Here is a 10,400-nt window from a genome sequence, read left to right as displayed (position 1 = left end):
AAAATAAAGTACTCCAAGAGAGGCAACCACAGCATTAAAGCAAGCGTGGGAGATTTCAGCATAGGCTGCTTATCTTTAGTGTGAGCCTTGGCCCACGTCCTAGTCAAGGGTTCTGTTGCATTGATGAAACACCATGACCAAAAGCAATTTGGGGAGGAAAGGGCTTATTTAATTTACACTTCCACATCACAGTTCATCCTTGAAGGAAGTCAGGGAAAGAATTCAAACAGGGCAGGAATCTGGAGGCAGAAGCTGATGCAGAGGCAAATGGAGGGGTGCTGCTCACTGGCTTGTCCATGGCTTGCTCAACCTGCTTTTCTATAGAACCCGGGGTCAGCAGACCAAGGACGGCACCATCCACAGTGGGATGGGCCCTCCTCCATCAGACACAGTGGGATGGGCCCTCCCCCATCAGACCCTAATTAAGAAGATGCCCTATAGCCCAATCTTATGGAGACATATCCTTCACTGAAATTCTCTTCTCTCTGATGACACTACCTTGTGTCAAGTTGACAGAAAACCAACCAGCCCAGCCTACATGAACTTACTGGGTCTCACCTCCTTGGGCCTCGCCTTGGGGCAACAGGGAGATAGGTCTTACTCTTGCCACATAGCACCAGGCCTGCCTCCCAGATGAATCAGTGAATGGCTGGAGATAGGGATGAGTTGGTCTAATTAAACCTAATGATCTCTTAGGTTGCTTTTATTGTGAACTATTATTAGACCACAGTTTGGGAGCTGCTCTTTGAGACTGGGTCTCACCGGGTAGCCCAAGCTGACTTTGAGCATTTGCCTCAGCCTTCCGACTGTTGGTATCACAGAAGAAAGCTACCATATCCTGGTCTTCATGGAAGAGATGTCTGAGGTATATTTTGAGGTGGAAGGTTGACACTGAAGCTACTAAGAAGTGTTACTTCAAGAGTTCAGCATCTCCTTGGGCCTCTTCAGTTTCTGTTTCTCGTTTCTGAGCATGGCCTGGAGTAGAGTTCAAAGTTTCCTGAGCAGAGTCTGATGTTTCATTTTTCAATTATTAGTTTTTAAAAAATTTTACTGGACAATCTGATAGACTTTTGTTTGTTTGTTTTCCGAGGCAGAGTTTTACTCTGTAGCCTGGGCTGGCTGTCCTGGAGCTCATTCAGTAGACCAGGCTGGCCTTGAATTCAGAGATCTGCCTGCCTCTGTCTCCGGGATTGAAGGCATGTGTCACCACCACTTGGCTTGATAGATATTTTATAAAGGAAAAAAAAATCAGAAAAACAAAGAAGAACAAAATTAATTATACATAATTCTAGAGGAAAAATTGTAATGTGATTTTACACATCAGTTTTCAATCAACTTTCCCATTCAATAATATAAGTATTTTTGAGTGTTGCTATGTCAACATCTGGCTATGGTGGCTTGCTAATGGTTGTCAGCCATTGTGTGTGCACTAGAAACTGAACTGGGTCCTCAGCAAGCGAATAAGCGCTATAACTGCTAAGCCAATTCCACAGTTCTCCACCCCTTTAAAATTACCAAAAATACTTCATTTTTCATAGCTACCTAGTATTCTATTAAATGGTTGTATTGTTATTTTCTTAACTAATCCACCCAAACTGAACATTTTTTAAAAATATTACTTATTTAATGTATATGAGTACACTGTAGCTCTCTTCAGATACACCAGAAGAGGGCATCAGATCCCATTACAGATGGTTGTCAGCCACTATTTGGTTGCTGGGAATTGAACTCAGGACCTCTAGAAGAACAGTCAGTGCTCTTAACCACTGATTTCTCCAGCCCCAAACTGAATATTGGATTGTTCTGACTGTGTGTGTGTGTGTGTGTGTATTCTAAACCTTGTTGCCTGGATTCCGTAGGTAGATAACACTTAGTTTCTCTGTCTTCTATTTCCTACCTCTTTGCATAATCTCCTAGTATCAATAGTGACTTTAGCTATGTTTGTTGTTCGGTGCACCAGTGCATATAAAGCTCATAGCCCTGGTACAGCTGTGTATAGCAGACCAGACAGGCACATAAATACTTGCTGCTTTATTACTTTATAGACCAGAGAGCTGTTTGTCCAGACTGTGGCGTAAGGTAACAGTAGAGCCTGGGAAGTGTGTTTTACAAAGCAATAGGATGAGGTCTGGGTGAGGCAGAGCCCTGTGCTGAGGGACGTTGGGGTCTCTGGAGGCTTCTTGCTTCCTTGGTTATAGTGTAAGTTCCCAGACAGCTATAAGTCTTCAATTAAAAAAACACAAACAACAGAGTCGAGGACAGCAGGTGCTCAGCCAGGACCAATTACTGTTCCCTGACATCTAACAACCTCTACAGACGAGGTTCCCCTTGCCTGTGCAGTCACCAAGTCCTATTCTTACCTCACCACACAGCCTGCTAAATGGGAACACGGTTGGGTTGAAGATTCTTGCCCAAGGTAGCTGTAAAGCATTAATTGTGCTCAGGTGACTATTCTACTGTGTTGGAAAGTTTTAAGTCAATTTGACACAGGCTAAGGATGCCTGAGAGGAGGGAATCTCAATTAAGAAAATGCCTCGGGGCTGTAGGCAAGCCTGTAGGGCATTTTTAAGTTAATGATTGATGGGGGAGGCCCCAGCCCATTGTGGATGGGCTATCCTGGGCTCATGGTCCTGGATTCTATATGAAAGCAGGCTAAGTGAGCCATGGGGAGCAAGCCAGTAAGCAGGATCCCTCCATGTCACCTGTATCAGCTCCTGTCTCCAGGTTCCTGCCCTGCTTGAGTTCCTGTCCTGGCTTCCTTCAATGATGAACCCTGCTGTGGATGGGAAGCCAAATAGACCCTTTCCTCCCCACGTTGCTTTAGCCATGGTGTTTAGTTGCAGCAATAGAAACCCTGACTAGGACACCTACCTTGAGGGGTGTCCTAGGGATGTGAGAAGTTGATTATGGAGGAAGCAAGTCCCAGACTAGTTCTTGTTGGTTCACTTAACCGGTTCCCTTTTCTGCTGTTCTTTTGGGTACTGGAGATTGTTTTAAGACAGGGAGCACATGGGACAAAATTGCATACTGTGCCTGTCCTTGCCTGTGCCCAGTTATTACTTTAGCTCATTACAGATGATCAGGTTTATTCATCCCGCCCATCAATGCAAGCTTCTTAAGGGGAGGGTCCTCTTAGTAACCCCAGGGCTCAGCTCCTTCATGCCCACTGAGCTTTGAATATAGGTTGTATGAATAGAATACCAGTGCCAGGCTGGCAGAGTGGTGCAGCTGAAAATCCTATCACTCTAGATGCTAAGTCTGGAGGTTGGCCTGGATGGAGTGTGTGAATGTGGGACATACTGTAATCCCAGAATGCGGGGTAAGGATTATCCTTGGCTGCACAGTGAGTTTGAGGCCACGCTGGAATACATGAGCTGTTTGTCAAAAACAAACAAAGAAACAAACAGACTAAAAGTAGAGAAACTAGTAATAGGGTCTCTTTCACAAGGCTGAGAAATGCAAATGAGAAAATAGGAAGCATTTGGCACCTATCTGGTAGAATGTATCAGACTGACAGCGACATTGGCAAGCTTTTATTCACTACACTCTACCAAGAGGAATTATGGTGCCATTTCACAGATCCGCAAAAGGGCACAGGGTTAAATAATTTGCTTATAGCTAGGACACACTGTCTGTTGTTTTACGCTTACTGTTCCTTTCAAGCTCTCTGTGGGCAAAGCCTTATAGAGACCCCAGGGCCAGCGTCTGGAGGTCCTCCCGGGCAACCCAGGGTAGAAAGGGTTAGCGGGTGCGCGCGCGTTATCCGTGGGGATCCGCGGGCTCGCGCCCCGCTCCCAGGGACGCAGGCTTGGCGGCGGGCTCTTCCTCGCCTCCCCATTGGCGCACACGCCCCTTCCTGTCACGGCCGGCCAGGCCCCGCCCCCTGGGCGCTGCCGGAGTGGACGGTTCCAGGCCATGCTAATGAGGGGCTGGTCGCCGCCGCCCATTGGCCGGCCCCGGCGTCGGTGAAGTCAGCTCCGAGTAGCAGAAAAACAGAGCGGGGCTGACTGCAGCGTGGAGCGCGAGCCGGGCTGGAAGCGCGCAAACCCTCGCCGGGGACCCTCGAGGTAAGCGGGCGGCGGCTGCGCTCTCCGGCGGCAGCTCCCGGGCGGGCGCGGCGGGCCCCCGGAGCGGCGCCTTTGTTCCGCGCGCGGAGGAGGTGCTTTTAAAGGGCCAGCTGTTGGAGGGACCTGGGGCCCCCCCTTCTCCCGGAGCATCCCCGGGTGGCCTCGGGGGACCTTCGTCGAGCCGTGTCTCCCCGGCTGCTCCGTGTCTCCCCGGCTGCTCCGTGTCTCCCCTCCCCATCCCTTCAAGAAAAGTTGCTAGGACGCGGGGAGCTTTGGGGATTTTAGGTTTCTTTATGCCTTTTCGGTTTTTTGATAGGTGAAGGTAAGTGCGATCATGGCCTCTACTAAGAGGGAATGTCCGCCCCGCTTCAGCCAGGCTGCAGTGTGGGTGGATGGAGACGGGAGAGCCTTGGTGGGTTTGCGCTGGAAAGTGAAACTACTGAGGGTCTTTTCTGCAGTGGCCAGAGGAAGAAGAAGGGCTCGAGTGTCAGGCTGGAGGCATCTCAGGTGTGTTCATTCATCAGCACACCCTTCCACTCCATCCCCAATACCGAGGGCGGTGGGAGCGGGGCAAGGACTACGCTGCTGGCCCAGACCAGCCTGCATCCACGCGTGTTGGTGGGTGTGTGTCGGGGTATACCGTGGTTCCGCTCACCGCCCAGGCCCCTTCATGCTTCCCTGAATGACTGGATGACAGCATCTTGCAGGGCAGCCCATCATCAAAGGGACCTAAAGCTACTCCTTTTTCTTATTTCCCAGGCAGTCCCTCCCGGGTTTCCACCTTCGTTTCCCTGATAAGCGGTGGTGACATTCGAGATAGGAGGGAAAAGAGGCTTAAAGTCATTATGCTTCTTTGAAGGGCGATGTGTGCTGTTGAATTCTGTATCCTGGAACCTCTGCTTGTCGTACTACGGCTTTGAAATTCATCAGTGCATGCTTTTTCCGGGCAGACAGAATTTATTATGCGTTGCTCCATAGAAGCAGTAGGGATTCCTCTGAGCCGGCTCATTTCATCGTGTCCGAGGGTTTCCCCAGAATGTTCTGGATGAGCCTTTGGATTTTTGTTTGAATCGCTGAGCTCTGGGATGCCCCCGTTGTCACAATGCCGACCTACTGAAATTGCTAAAATTGATTTCACTGTCAGTAGGCGGGAGGTTCATCTAGAGACACCATAGAACCTGCCAGGCATGTTAGGCCTCTGACTGCATCTCCCCACCCACCTTCCAGCCCCCAACACTGGTGTGTCCTTTTTCTTCCTCGGCGAAGGCCAGTGATGGCTTGTCTGACCACATGCTTTTTTGATTTTTTTTTAAATACCTCTCTTTAGATGTAAGTGTGTGTTTGGGCTGGAAAGACATCGAGGTGGTGATTGAAGGGAGGATTAGAAGTGGGGTGGACAGCAGCAGGGGGAGGGCAGCAGTGTCAATGACAGAAAACACACATTGGGGGAGATTTTATAGCTTCAGCCGTCAGCGAGTGAGTGAGATGTCTACAGGGTGAGGTGTGTTGGCTGTGAGGGGGAGGGGTGGAGGAGGAAGATACTGCCAACAGTTTTCTGCCCCACCCTCCTGCTGCCGCCTTAAATAACTCCTTGCCAGCTCAACCCTGAGGTCTTCTTGAGCCTGAGGAGAGAAAGGTGGTCCGTTAACCCTCCTCTGCCTGGGGGCACCTTTGATGAAGGTTAGGAAGGGTTAGTTAGTTCTTGGGGTGGGGGTGGTCAAAGATGGTATATTCCTTAGCTTGAGGACCTGTGATGACTGTCTGGGCTTCCCTGCAGGCAATAGTACCCGAATGAAGTGCTGATCTCCTGTAGGACAACCCCTCTTTTGTTGGCTCTACTGCTTTTTTTTTTTTTTTTTTTTTTTGTTAAAGCAGTTGAGTTTCTGTAAACTTTTTGAAGAGATTGGGGATATTGGGATGGGATTGTAAATATGGCAAAGAAGAAATGAAAATTGCTTCTTCCTGGCAGAACAAAGATCGGTTCAGCAATTCTTTTTCTTCTCCAAAATAGAGTTGGAAGCCCATAGCAGGGTGTGGAGAGATAGGATCCAGGGAAGAGAGCTTGGGCTGAGGTACTGGTAGTCAGTCGCCCTGTCTTCCCAACTCCACTCCCGCTGGATCCTTCTCTGGATGTGGATGTGGAAGGCACTCATTGGTAATTTAGGATTTAACTAGCCTTCAAGGGGGAATAGATGATCCAAAAAAGAAAAAAAAATGATGTAAGCCTGTGGTAGAGGCAGAACAGCCGGCTGGCTTTGGCTCTGGTCAGCACCCTCTGGGCTTTGAGCTGGTGGCTTATGCTGTGTTCTTGTTGGTAAAATAAGAGGCTTTATAACAGTGACTTTCTAGGGTTCCCAAAAGCACCATTTAATTTAAATTCACAAATACATTTTGTGATGGCGATTTTAGATTCTTTCCTGTTTGCTAGTCAGATGTTAAATTCTCAGTATTTAGCAATAGTATTGAAAAAGCACTCGAGAGCTCCGGCTTCTGTCTGAGTCAGACTACCTTTTTCTTGATTGGTGCGATTCATGTGGTTTTAGAGTATGTAAATAATTCAAGGCTAGAATGATCCAGAGTGAGAGACGTGGACCTCAGAGCAAGTCGGTGTGTGGGGGAGGCGAGGATGGGATGACAGATTGTGGAAGAAAGGGCGTTTCTATAATTCATTCTCTCAGTCTATGTTTTATTTATGATCTCACAGGTGAACGTTTAAATATTGGGAACATGGGGAGGGGGACCTGTATGATTGATCTCTAGCAGCCTTCACTGAGGCACAGTGAGTGCTGGGGGAGGTATGGCCATTTGTTTGAGGTCACACTCCTAGAGAGATGCAGTGGGGGATAAGAATCTGGGTCTCCTTCTCCAGAGTAAGGCCCTCCCCTTTGTGAGAGGAGCCTAAGATGGGAAGGAGAAAGATGAAGGGGAAAGAAGAGATAAAGGGGGAGGGAGGTCTGAGACTCCATAGGTTCGGCCTTTGGAGCCAGGAGTACAGTAGTCCTGTGTCCTTGGAATGAAGTAAGAACTTAGATGAGTGTGTTCGTGTGCGTCCGTGCTGGAGTGTGCTCGAGTGTGTGCGGATGAGCACATGTGCATGCAAGTGTGTGTGCGTGCATGTGGGCGGTGTGGAATCGGGGAGGTGTTAAGTGCACTGATCCTGCCATGGGTTTTCTCTGCTGACTCTGATTGTAGAATGAGGTTGAAGCTGCTTGTTCAGAGCCAGGCAAGACCTTTAGCCAGATCCGGGAGAACTTAAACACTCAGGGCCTTTAAACACTCAGGGCCTTTAGGTGTGCTGGTGGTGATGCTGAGGAGAGCTGACGACGGGCCCAGTTCTGCTGCTGCAATTCCAGTTTCTTTTTGATGTGTGTGTATTTTTTTGTTTTTAAATTTCCGATACAAAACTAAAGTTTTCCATGGAATGAGTCTCTTTTTTAATGGAGGAGTTTTCCCATCTAACTTCCATCATACATTTTTTTTTGTTTGTTTTTGTTTTTGTTTTTTCAAGACAGGGTTTCTCTGTGTAGCCCTGGCTGTCCTGGAACTCACTCTGTAGACCAGGCTGGCCTCGAACTCAGAAATCTGCCTGTCTCTGACTCCCAAGTGCTGGGATGAAAGGTGTGCACCACCACTGCCCGGCATTTTATGAGAGAGCGTTTCACCGATTGCCTTTTCAGAGGGGAGACCTGGAGACTGAGGAGCCCCTGGATGGTGGCTCATCATCTCTGGGAGGTAGGGAGGCTCTAGCCTGTGACCTGTATGCAGTGCTAAGCCTCACTTCTCAGTGAGCAGTTAAAGGGCTGGGAGCAGTGGGTAACAAGATGGGAATACTTTGGAGTGTGTACCCCAAGCCAACAGCTATGAGGAGCATGCCTTCCTCTGGCCAGCTCGCCGGTACTAGGAAGTCTGTGTATGGCTTCTTCAGGCCTCATGCTTCAGGCACGGTGTGGGGCCCTCTTTCTTGTTCCTTTCCAGGTTTTCCCCCTATATATCTTTCCTGTGGCCATTTGTTTTTTTTTCCTCCCTTCCTGTTGTGTTCTTCTCTCTGCTCTCTTCCCCCATCCTGCTAGTAATATATCTTTGTAGTGTGTTTTAGTGTATTATTGTCTCATTAAAATTTCATGTTCTCTGTTCTTAATTCAAAAGCAGTTTATGTCTCTGCCTATATATGTATTTTACACACAAAACAAAAAGCAAACCCAATTAAACTGCTTTTTATTTCTGTGTGGCCTTCCATTGATTATCCCCTCCCTCTTCTTGTCTGAGGTCAGTACTGACTCTTTCTAGAGAATTTTTTTTTTTTCTAAAGTCTCTTGTCATGTGGTTATTGTTTTAAAAACAAAACCAGCCCTAACAGCAGAAAATGTTTCCACCCTTATATTGTGAACCACCAGGGACACCCTGTCCCAAGAAGTGTATCCTGTTTCTTCCTTCAATGGAAGAAGTATTGTTAATGTGTTTCATAAGAAGGCTTAAGCTGTACAGGGCTGATGGTGGACATGGGTCTCCTGTCAGTGAGTCTGGTCATGCCTAGAAGCTGGCAGGCTACTGCCAAGACAGTCCATCTGTGGAGAATTTAGTGTTGTGTTTCCTAGGCGAGACCAACCCTAATACCAGTAGCTGGACACATAACCCTTTAGAAGAGAGATACTTAGCACTTTTCCAATGAACGTTGGGTTGAACTCAGGGATATTCTGTGCCCACCGTAGGCAGAACCATACACCAGCAGGTTGCTGGTGTGAGATTCTAGATGCTATGGTGGAAGTGTATTGAGGCTCTTAATGTCCTTCTCTTTCTGATGTATTACAGACAAGATAAGTTTTTTAAACATTTTGTTTATTTTAGTATGTGTGTGTGTCTGTCTGTCTGTCTGTGGACATATATGTGCATATCTCTGCAGATGCCTTTGAAGGCCAGGAGAGGGTGTCAGATCTCTGGGAGCTGGAGTTATAATAGGCGGTTGTGAGTCATCTGATGTGGGTGCTGGGAATTGAACTCTGGTCCTCTGCCAGAGTGGGAAGTACTTTTAACTGCCCAGCCTTCTCTCCAACCCCATCATTGAGTCTTTATGCTTAGTGGTCAGTGAGTTCAGTGCCTAAAGGGAACCTTAAAGAGCAAGAAGGTACCTTGAAGTCTCCACTTTTTATACTAAAAAAATCTACCTGAATTTGTGTTCGACTCTGTAATACCTGTGCTGGCTTTTCGTGTAAACGTATTTAAGTTGCCCAGGGACGGTTACCACCCACGATGGGCTGGGCCCTTCCACTTCAATCACTAATTAAGAAAATGCCCTACAGGCTTGCCACGGATTGGTTTTATGAAGGGATTTTTTTCTTAATTGAGGTTCCCTCCTCTCAGAAGACCTTAGCCTGTGTCAAGTTGTCATGAAACTAGCCACCACAGTCAGTGCCAGTGACGGCTGATTGAGCCATTCTGCTGATGGCTCTAATCATCAGTGCATCATCACTATCTGACTCCCTTTAAGGAGCTTGGTAATTACAGTGGGCAGCCTGGATAATCTAGGACGGTCTCCCATCTCAACATCAGTTGCTAGCAACTTTCAAAAATAGAAATTTCTTTTCTCTCTCCTATTTATTCTCTCTCTCCCTTCCCTGCCTCCCTCTCTCTTTCCCTCCCTGTCTCCCTTCCCCCTCTCCCCCCCCACCCCCTGTGTGTATGTACATATGTGTATAGGTGCCTGCAGAAGCCAGAAGAGGGTGTTGGATTCCTCTGGAGCTAGAGTTAGGCAGTGCTAAGCTGCCTGATACGGGTACTGGGGGCTGAACTTTGAAAGAGTTATTTTGAAAGAGTAGCCAGAACACGTAACTGCAGAACCATCCCTCCAGCCCCTGATTAACAATCTTCATTCCATTTGCAAACTCCATTCCCCTTTGCCACATAACATGTTCCTACTTTTGGAGCTTAGGATCCGTACTTTTAAGGGATCATTATTTTTTTCCATTACAGTTACCTTATACCCTTTATTATTTCTCCTAATATTACTATCATAATTACGAATTACCCCAACTCTAGCCCTTTTTTCTCATCCTCAGTATGGCAACATCACAGTTTTTGTTACATCGATACTTAATGTCAACATTGTTTTCTCTGAGCAGATAGTGTCTCTGGCTGAGCCTTACAGCATACTTGGATGGTCCTTTTTTTTTTCCAGACAGGGTTTCTCTGTATAGCCCTGGCTGTCCTGGAACTCACTCTGTGGACCAGGCTGGCCTAGAACTCAGAAATCCTCCTGCTTCTGCTTCCCAAGTGCTGGGGTTAAAGGTGTGCGCCACCACTGCCAGCTTGATGGTACTTTTTAACGTAATTCACTGA

The 10,400-nt window shown here is 47.6% G+C and overlaps 1 protein-coding gene across 25 annotated transcripts in view; it reads left to right on the top strand.

The window, feature by feature from the left end:
* Positions 1-3,861: 3,861 nt before the first annotated feature.
* Positions 3,862-10,400, top strand: part of Sorbs1 (sorbin and SH3 domain containing 1) — a 234,923-nt gene continuing 228,384 nt past the window's right edge. For 4 of the 25 annotated variants that reach the window (XM_031390277.1, XM_031390270.1, XM_031390268.1 and 1 more), the window contains exon 1: positions 3,875-4,067. The gene's annotated coding sequence lies outside the window, so the exon portion shown is untranslated. Of the gene's footprint in view, positions 4,068-5,648; positions 5,748-10,400 lie in introns of those variants that run through there. The other 21 variants (XM_031390246.1, XM_031390243.1, XM_031390250.1 and 18 more) reach the window with 12 other exon arrangements.

The sequence above is a fragment of the Mastomys coucha genome, unplaced genomic scaffold, assembly GCF_008632895.1.
Source record: "Mastomys coucha isolate ucsf_1 unplaced genomic scaffold, UCSF_Mcou_1 pScaffold21, whole genome shotgun sequence".
Classification (NCBI taxonomy): domain Eukaryota; kingdom Metazoa; phylum Chordata; class Mammalia; order Rodentia; family Muridae; genus Mastomys; species Mastomys coucha.
This window is presented reverse-complemented; position numbering and strand designations above follow the sequence as displayed.